Genomic DNA, 10,772 nt, shown 5'->3' with positions numbered 1-10,772 from the left:
CCTGGTATCTGGGAGATGAGTGAAACAGAGGAATGAAGCGTTACATGATGTCTCCAAACAACTTCCCCAGGCTGGCGTTCCCACCAGTACAACATGCTGTAGTTTTGTGAGGCTGCACTCCAGCCCTGACTGCCGTGAAGGAAGTTGGGCCACTTGCTTCATTCGCATACTGATTTGTTCAACACACACACACCAGCCTCTCCTCAGTCTGTCCCTGTGCTGGGTCCTAAGAGAAAGTGAGAAATCACTCCACCAACCCCAGGGGAGATGGGCACCCCACAATCCATGGTCTCCAGTCTCCTCTTGGGATTCTGGACTCACATGCACATATGCCCCCAGTATGATTTTTTTCAAGCTACCAGGTCTGGGACTCAAAACAGGCAGTTGACCACATGGGATCCAGCACATTAACCTCCATGCCACCTGCTGGCCCTTCTACTTTATAATGTTAAAAAGCAAAAACAATTTAGAAATGAGGCAGCAACTCTGCTTACAATGGTCTACTAATATGTTTGTTAATGAAAGACTTTTAAGTAGTTGATTGATTTTCAGTAAAGACAGATACTGACATATCCAGTTAGTCTTGAGGACATCATTTTTAGTTAGGAAAATGGCTCAGAATGCAGTGTTTCCAGGACTATGTGACACCTGATGGGAGACCTATGTCTCCCTTCAGGGCATTTTACAATGTGCGATTGTAATCTCAGGAACGGAGGTGCATGGAGCAGGCTGGGCTTGCTGACAAGAGGAGGGCGGTGTGGGAGGCGTACTCCGTTCCTTTCTAGAGTGCCTTTCCTGGATGTCAGGAGGGTGGAAAGATAGCTCCTTCTGGTAAACACAGATGGCCTGGGTCCATCCCTGAGCTTTTACTTTAAAAGGATTAAAAAGTGAGCCAGATTTTCTTTAGAGACACATGGGCATTCTTCCAATCTCAGGGGTCCAGCTGCCCTTGGAGAGAGGAAAGCCTTCTGCTGGGGTCTGTCTGGTCTCCCCAGCGGGCTTGTTCTCATCTCCTCATCTTCATCTCACCCAGCTCCTCTATGCTCCTTCTCAAGCCCCAATATCCTATTCCTTGCCCTCAACAAGGCCTGAGACACCTTAGTTTTTCCCTCTTATACCCTTTCAACTCAGTGTCTGTCATCAAATTGTTAAACAGACCTCTGTGAGATTTTTAAAGAAATTTATTTATTTCTTCCACGAGAAAGAGAGAGGCAGAGAGATAGGCACTCCTAACAGGGTTCCCATGCCATGATTCATTCCCTTCTTAACTGGCCCAGGTCATGTGTGTGCATGGCTGATGTGCTCAGGGAGGTCTTGGGATGTGAACCCAGGATATTTCCATGTGGGTACAGTTGAGTTACTACTGCATTACCACCTGACCCCAAGTCTTGGGTTCTTTCTGGAAAAAAAACCTGTAATGCAGAAAACTTACAAGGAAGATCAAGGGAGCTCAGTGAGACTCCCTGTAGCATGTAGGGTGCAAGCCAATGCCAGCCAGAGAGCATTCCAGAGAGCTTGGGACTCAGAGCTTCTGCTCTTTACCTTCTAACCCATATTGAGAGGGGGTCCTCCATTCCCCACCCCCAAACCTGACTCTTCCTCCCTCTTCTACAATTTTACAATTCCCTACGATATTCATCACATCATTCTGTCCTAATTTCACTCGTAGCAGGAAGACAACTGTATTTATCTATTGCAATGTAACGGATTATCCTAAGATGTAGTGGTTTAAAACAACAAGCATGGGGACCAGAAGTTGGTGTAATGGCTATGTCGCTGGACTCCCATGTGTTGACTGGTTCGAGTCTCAGACCCAGTAGCTTAAAACCCACACTGGGTGCGTGTGCGTGCGTGTGTGCCCAAGATTCCAAGAGGAGAATGGAGGAGAAGGGATTGCAGCGTGGCCATTCCCCCTGGGTGGTGATTTCTTGCTTTCTGTCTCTCTGTCTCTCTCTGTCTGTCTGGCTAGCACACGCACCCTATAGTAGAAACCTCTCCAAAAAAAAAAAAAAAACAAAAAAAAACAAGCATGCATTTTAGTGTGAAGTATAGGTGGTATAGATAATGATGTGTCAGTGTAGGTTCATAATTTCTGAGTATCAGGAGCTGGGAGAGGCTTAGCTGGATGGTTCTGGTTCAGAATCTCTCACGAGGCTGCAGTCAAGTCAAGGGCTGGGACTGGTTGTCTGTTTCCAAGCTCAAGCTTGCTCATGGGGCTCAGGTTAGTGCTATTGGCAGGAGAGTTTGGCTCCTCCCACAGGGCTCATCATAGGACTGCTTGTGACAGCTTCTGGCTTGCCCTCAAACAAAGCGTGAGAGAGAACAAGAGAGCCACCAAAAAGGAAGCAAACCCCACGTCTTCTATAACCTAACCTTGGAAGTGATATACTATCACTTTTGCCCTATTCCATTGGTCATAGACCATCCCTGGTACTATTTGGCAGGGGACTACATAAGAATGTGATGCCTGGAGGCAGGGATCAAGGTGGTCACCATGGAGGCTGCCTGTCATAGTCACCCAGGTAAGAAGTAACAGTAAAGGCAGGCAGTCTGTCTGTGCACTAGATGGTAAGCCTGCCAGTCCCTGGAGTTCAGAATGAAAAGATGCAATGTTTGGCTTGAAGATATTTGATGAATGAATAAACTGGTTTTTCGAAAATAGTCTGACTATGCTTTTTGCTTTTAATACCTTTAGCGTGATCTAATGGGTTAAGTACAAATTTTTGACCCACACATTTATATTTCCCAATGTAGCCCTAGCCTCCAATTCCAGTTTCCAAACTCAGGCTGTGGTTTGTGTCAAGAGTGTCTATCGGGGCTGGCCAGGGCTGTCCTTAGTTTTGTGATATGACTCTTCTGGAAAGTCCAGCTATTTGTACTGCCTCTTTTGTGTCCCTGTCTCCTTGTCCTCAGTGGTGCTCCCTAGTCCCTGTGCACACTCAGGCCTTCTACTGGCCGTTACTGAGTACATCATTGGTGTTCAACATCTTCGGCCAGAAAGGAACTTTTCTGCAGAACAATGCATTTCTGACTATGTCCTACATAGTTTTGTCCAACACAGCTTTTCTTATATCTCAGGAGGACAAAGATCTCAAATTTTAATTTTAAATACTCTCCTAAAACACTTGGCAAAGAGCAAGGATTGTCCCTTCTCTTAGAGGAAATTAATAAAAAATTCTTTTCCTCCCACCAGTTGGTTGGTGATACGCCAGGCAGGATTTATTCAGACACAGCCTTTCTACATTGTTAGAATGAATATTTTTGACTGTAAGTGAATTTTTCATACAAACATCAGAGTAGAATACAAACATCAGCCTTAGTAAGGTATTTGTCTAAAGTATCTACCCTCCTGAGCAATCAATAAAATATTTTACATTTGTGTGCTTCTAGGGGCCACATATTTTATGATACCAATGTAGAAATGAATAGTTTTTTTTTTCTTGTTAGGGTTTTATCATAGTACACATGCACTCATCAGAGACAGAGAGAGATGGAGAGAGGGAAAGTGAGAAATCACCCCTTGGGGAGATGATCACTCTGCAATCCCTTTTCTTCCACTTTCCTTTTGGAGTTTTGGGCACACATACATATGCGCCTTGTGTGATTTTCAAGCCTCCAGGACCAGGATTTGAACTGTGGTTGGCCATGTGGGAGTCCATCACCTTAATCACCCTGTCATCTGCTGGCTCCGGCAAATAGATTCTTAAACAGGAAAGTTTAAGCTTTTTTTTTTAACATCCTAAAGGCATAGGTTCAAATTACAAATGCAACACTTTCTAGCTGACCACTGGTGGACAAACCACTCATTGTCATTTTACCCAAGACAAAACTGATCTTTAGAGGAGATAAATGTCAGTATAGAACTTGCATGTAGTAGGACACATTTTTGACATAGGTACTTACATTACTTTGTTAATATTTAATTTGATTGTCCTTGAGCCTGTTTCCTTTTTCATTAAGCAGGACTAGCATACATTACATACCCGTACTATTTGAAACACTAGACCTCAGCTTGCTCATCTTTAAAGGGGAGGTTATTGTCTCTGCACTTTCAATCTCCTTTGATCCTCACAACTCTGTGAGGTAGAATAAGCGAGGTCTCTCTTTATGAAGCACTCTCCTCTGTGATAACAGCTATCATTAGCAGACTCTAATCAGGTCCTTGGGAAAGAACACAGGCTGAGTTCTGGAAATGTTATGTTCAAATCTTGACTCTGCCACTTACTAATCATGGGGAAATTGAATTAATTCCAGAACCTCTTTGATTCTTGTTTTTCTCTTCTGTAAAAGGAATTCCATCCATTGTAGGATTAATGAGATGCTTAAATGGGGTCACGTCTGGAAGAGTATCTGGCACATGTCAGATACTCTCATTGCCTCCCCTCCCCAGGTATCAATGCTTTGCCCAGGACCTGAGAGAATGGGTGAGTGATGTTTCCCTAGAGGTCAGCATAGCAGTTTCTTATTCTACAATTTTTAGATAGTGAATTTCTCTACCTTAGCAACATACCAGATAATGGGAGGGAAAGCAGTGTTGGAATGCTTAGATGCCCGTTGTCTCGAATATCGCACAATATTGTCAAGAACTGTATTTATTCTCTGATTGTCCTGGAGAAGAGGAACACAAAACTCTTATTCATGGTTTTAATTCTCATTCCAGAAAGGAACAGTGGGTTCTTTCTCTAATTGTCCTATCCTTACTGGGGAGGAGCCCAGGGACATATTTCACAGCTAAGTCAACTGCTTTTTCTTCAAATTCAGACTTAAGCCTTAAGTGAAATAAATCACTTACTATCTCCTTAAGTTAAAACCATCATTCACTTTCCTCATAAAATTTCACTTCAGAAAAGTACTCATTCATCCATTAAATATTTATTTAGAACCTACTATATACCAGATGTTGTTTTGACAGCTTAGAAGATAGATCAGGGCATAAGAGAGGAAACCAGAGCCATGCGACATAGTGGAAAAATCCCTAGTTTTTGGGCAAAGACACCTGGGTTTTTCTCCTGGTCCTTGAACTTACTTTCTATGCAACCTCTTTGAAACTGGGGTATAATGGATTCCTCTTTCTTGGGATTGCTGTGAGGCACGTGGTACACTTACTAGACTTCCTAGGTTCAAATACACTTGGAATAGAATCTCAGGTCTGTCACTATCCTATGGTCTTGGGTCAGTCACTTCGATTTTCTGAGTCCCACTTTCCCCATCTGCAAATCGGAAATAATATGGTATTTCTTGAAAGACCACTGGGACGGTTCAGCGCTAAGGATGGCAAATGATAGCACTTTGTGAAGTTCGAGGCAAGGAGTTTTTGTTTTAAGGCCAAACTGAAATCTACCTTGAACTCCTTAGCTCTTCTTGAAGTGAATTCTTCTAATCATTTCCCGATTAGACCTGTCTGAAGCAGGCTGCAAGAGGATTAGTGTTCTTGTACTCATTCTTACTCTATAAAACAGACCCTTGGTTGCTAAAACCCAAAGTGAAAACAACATGACTTATCAAGATCACTTCTGTGGCCTGCTTGCACTTGCTATGGTGTCCCCTCCTCTTGGTGGTGGGCCCCCTTTTTGATTTGCTCTGCACATGTAGACCTGTGCTTTGTAGGATTCCAGAGTCTCTCCTCTCCTGGCTTTCCCTCTCAGGTTATTTCAGTGAAAATATGTCTCACAGGGCGTTCCCTCTAGATGGGGCCAGAGTTTTCATTCTTTGGCTCATCCTGCACATGCAAATACATCCACCAAATTCTGGCATTCCAAACTATGGGTAGTCTAGGGCCCAAAAGCCTTCTGGGCAGGGCACTGTGAGTCAAGAGTGGAAAGTTAGAGTAGCTGGTGTTCTGGGTCTAAGTGTCCCCATCCCTCTACCCTTAGGGTGGAGGCCTCTCTTAGGCACTGCAAAAATTTTCCACAGGGTAGGTTATGGCAGAGTGCTCCAATAGAACCCACACTTGGAAAATGGAGTCTGATGGGTGGCAGGATCAAAGGCATGGTGACCCTTTTTGGGTTCTGTTTGCTAGAACTGATAACATGGGCCTTTATGAGGGGCGATTCTCATTGAATGAAGGAGTCAATGCATGGCTGAGGGTCTAATGGAGGGGGAAAGATGTTGGGGAAAGTAGAAAGATAGTGTAGCCTCTGTGTCTCTGCTCTCTGGAAAACTGGTATACGATAGACAGGTATTTGTAAATTATGACTCGGATTTTTTTTCACTGATGCAACAAACATGGTATTTGTTATTAATTACTTCCAGTTATTTTGAGTTTGCACAGCACCAATTTTATAGGGCCATGATTCTATCACCTTTAGGTCTTGTGTCTACTCGGGAGACTGCTCCCAAGTTTTTCTCTCTGAAAGCCTTAGTTTCCAGATTTGTAAAATTCAGATGATAATTATTCTTGTCTCATATCCTGGCTGCAGAAGGCAAGCTGGATGTCAAAATGTGAAACTTTAAAAAAAAAACAATTCCCTGGACAATTGTTGGAAATCTAGAAGGAACAAAAACAGTTCATAAAAAGCCTAAGAGAAAGGAGGTGAAAGGGCAGATATACCTGTGTTGATCTGGGTTTGTGAATAAAAAATCTGGCTTCAAGCAGACTTCTTTGATTGAAACAGAACATTTCTATTTACTGGCTGCTTCTTGAGGTGGTCCCTCCCACACATGTCCACTGCAGTCCTGGCCAGTGGAGGCTTTAGTGTGTTGACACTTGCTTGGATGGAAGAATTTGAGCCTATTAGTGATAGCTAGATCAGCACAAATCTTGAGAAGCTCTTTCTTCCCATGGAGAGTGGTCAATCCCAGAATCTGGCCATGCTAGGGGCAGCTAGAGCTCTGAAACCAGTTCCCAAGATTCTTACCAATACTTGGGGAGGAAAAAGAGAAGGTTTGTCTTCTTCAAGCCTTTGATAACCTCCCTCCATGTAACTTTCACACTCCTTTTAAAAACGGGTTGATTTGGAGTTAATAGAACCATATAATTTTGGACCTGGGTGGTGGTAGGAGGGCTTTGAATTAATTAAATTCATTCTTTCCATGGCATAATAAAAGGAACCTGGGTCCACAATGGGAAGGGGCTTACCTGAGGCTGTACAGCCATATTATTATGTTGGGAGACAACTTATTTCAGCTTCTTAGTGAAGATCTTGCAGTATATTAAGAAGTGGAGGGGCTAGCAGGTGGTGTGTTAGGTAAGGTGGTGAATTCCCACATTGCCAACCTCAATTAGAGTCCCAGATCTGGAAGCTTGAAAATCATACTGGGTGTATGTGCATGCATGCTGAAAAGCCTGAGAGGAGAGTGGAGAGCAAGGGGATTGTGGTGTGACCATCACTCCTGGAGGAGGGGGGAGTATTCTCTTTCTCTGTCTTCCTCTGATGACCACATGTACACCCCTCCCCCCCCACACCAATAGCAAAAATCTAAAGGGAAAAAACAAAAAGAATGAAACCAAATACTCTTCTCACTCTTGGGATAATTTTTCCAGGCATATAGGATTTCTTGGGATCTGTATATCAAATTTTGTAGGAAGATAGAACAAGCGAACATCTGTGGTCTTGGGTTTCCTGATAGTCATATCATTCTAGTGTGGGGCCCACTCTGGTTCGGCTGTCACTTAAGGCTTAAGTCTGAATTTGAAGAAAAAGCAGTTGACTTAGCTGTGAAATATGTCCCTCATGCTCAGCTTTTGCTACCAGGGCTTAGACCAAGCAGAAGCACTGAGGTAATGAGGTTGGCAACTACATTCTCTGAGAGCGAGTGTTTTCTTAAATGCTGGGCCCTAGGCCTTTGCTTGCCTCACCTTCATGCCGGTTTTAACTTCCTGGTTGTTTCTCAAACATGCCATATCCTCTCCTCTCTCAGGGCCTTTGCCTTCATTATTCCTTTTGTCCGGAATGTGCTGCCCCCGAGAGCTGCACGGGTCCCTCAGAGAGAACTTCCCTGAAGTAGGGGAGCTATATCCATTATTGTTATCTCCTCACCCACGTTTATTTTTCACCAGAGTGCTCAACAGTGCCATATTTGTTTATTGTCTCTACCATCCATTCAGTGTGGATAATGGCACTCAGCCCAAGGCAGGCACATAGTAGATCCTCAGTATTTGTTGACTGAAGGACTGAAGGATGAGAGGTGCCTTTCTTTCTTCCTCTTATAAGATGTTACCTTCCATTCCACGGGTTACTGTGGTCTATCTTTGGTTTCACTGTCTATCTGAGAATCTTCCTCAAAATACTCAGCCTTAGGGATCAGTGGATGGCGAATGGGTTACGCTACTGGACTCCCACATAGTTGACCGTGGTTTGAATCCCACACCTGGTGTTTTAAACTACTCTAGGCATGTGTGTGTGCATGCCCAAATATCCTGAGAGGAGAATGGAGGAGAAGGGATCGCAGTATGGTCATCTCCCCTGGGGGGTGATTTCTCACTTTAAGTCTCTTTGTCTCTGTCTCTCTGGTGAACATGTATGCCCTATACCAAAAAATCTCTTTTTAAAAACAGAGAAAAAAAAAGTCTTAAAGTGCTTTAATTTACCAAGTTTATAAGACACACTCAGAGTTAAAAGGGTTTTTAAAGAGTTAAAAATGTTGAACTTAATCTACTTTTTTTGTCTTTAAAGATTTAGTTTTATAAACTGCTACCTAGAAGCATATGCTTATTGAAGTTAGTCTCTGTACTGTGTATGTGACTGTTAAAATCACAGTGAAATGGTTGTAAATGGTGGCTGAGTATCTCTGTCTCCACTTGGGGATACTTTGACACAGCAGGTAGATTCTTAATCATTCCCTTCCCATTCAGAAATCATGCAGGACCCCTTTGGCTGTGGAGTGAGCTCTGAACTCCTCAGCAGGGCATCACCACATCTGGCAAAGTCTCCCTTCCTGATCCTTTCTCCTCCTGGCATCCTAAGAAACCTTTGCTCCAGCCAGACTTGTCTCCTCATTATCTTTCCAATATCTGTCTGCAGCCTTTCCCCTTAGAAACCTCACCATTCCCACAAACTGCAACTCCATCTTACTCTACAGATTCTTTGTTTCCAGGCCTCAGCTCGAATTTCAAATTGCCTGTTGGCATTCTTTCTGTGAGCCCTGCCAGCAACTCCAATTCAACATGGCTAAAGCCTGCCTTTATATTCCCTTCCCAAGTTGTCCTCATTAACCCCTCCAACTTCTATCAAGAGTCTCACAATTCTTGCAGACACCCAAGGTTGAAATCCGAGAGTCTGGTTAACTTTTTCTTTTTTTGTTCCCCATAGCTCGTGAGTAATCACATTCTATCAATTCATCGCAATGATAGCTATTGATATCAACTAATCAGAGCCCCATATGCAACTTTGGCTGTACTTTCTGCAGTTTCCGATTACGGCTGTGTGTTATTTAGGGGACAGATGAAGTTAGTGCATTAAAGGAGCCCAGGGAGTCAGTGACTTCAATACAATCCGTGTTTATTCCTCTTATGTAATGGTCCCGTGGGAAGTGGTTCAGGGTGGGCAGAACTTCTCTGTTATGCTGGGACACCCAGGAACTCAGGCTGGTAGGTCATTCTGTCATCTGCACAGTGTGACTGCCCCAGGTGTTACTATTCCCAACCTGCAGCAGTAATTACGGAGGGCCCATGGCAAGCAGCTGAGCCTGTCTTTAAGGAGTATCTCTGTCTCCATTTGGGGATACTTTGACACAGCAGGTAGCTTCTTAATCATTCCCTTCCCATTCAGAAATCATGCAGGACCCCTTTGGCTGTGGAGTGAGCTCTGAACTCCTCACACATCACTTCTGCTTATCTCCACTAACCTAACTACTCACAGGACCTCATCTAGCTGCCAGTGAAACTGGAAAACATACCCAGTAGCTGGGGGCCGTAGGTGCTAAAATGGTGGCGGGGATAATACCATGAAAAGGGGAATGAATACGGGTGGGTATTGCTAACTTCATGTTAAAGGTGAGGGAAGTGAGGCTTAGAGAACTAAAATGACTTGCTCTAAAGTTCCATTCCCTGTTACGATGGTTCCCAGGTCTGCCTAACATGAACATTTTCTGGGACCTTACAGGGCCTGTCAATGAGTAGCATCACTGTGATGAATAAGAGGTGACCCCAGAACTAAGAGAAAGGTCACCACAAGCCTGGGCTCTCTGGTTTGATTTCACAATAGAGGAAAAGCTGGAAGGAAGGAAGGGCTGGGGTTGATTAGTTAGAGATGAGGAGAAAAAGAAACATAAAGGCTTCTAGCAGGTGGGTTATAAACCATTTTTAGGTTTAGACACTTCAATTCAATCAACAAACACTTCTGAGTGCCTTTTCTATGAAAGGCCAAGTTTGGAAGAGGATGCAATGGTAAAATAGCAGAATCTTGCTTGAAAGCCTTCACTGTCTGCCCTGCTTCAGGGTATAACCCAAGTGCCTTTGCCTGGTCACAGGCCCTTTATAACCTGTACCCACCTCTGTCTTGAGCCTGCCCTCTCCCTCCTTTTTGTCTGACTTGCCATGGCTGGCCTGGATCATTCTAGGCCTGGCATGTGCCTGGAACAGTCTGTCTATACCACTTTTGGGTAACATGTTTGGAGCTCATGGCAGCTTGGAGAATTTCTCCTCCATGAGAACTTCTCTGACTCCTCTCTTCCTCTAGCTGGGTTAGAGATTTCCTTATGTCCCTGGGCATTGCATTCTCATGTCACGGTACTTAGAAAATTACTACACATACGATTTGTAAGCTGACTCTTGCTAGAAAATGAATTCAATAAGGAAGACTCACACCTTCTTATCTCCAGCACCTAACACA

This window comes from Tupaia chinensis, unplaced genomic scaffold, assembly GCF_000334495.1.
Source record: "Tupaia chinensis unplaced genomic scaffold, TupChi_1.0 Scaffold000165_2, whole genome shotgun sequence".
Classification (NCBI taxonomy): Eukaryota; Metazoa; Chordata; class Mammalia; order Scandentia; family Tupaiidae; genus Tupaia; species Tupaia belangeri.
This window is presented reverse-complemented; position numbering follows the sequence as displayed.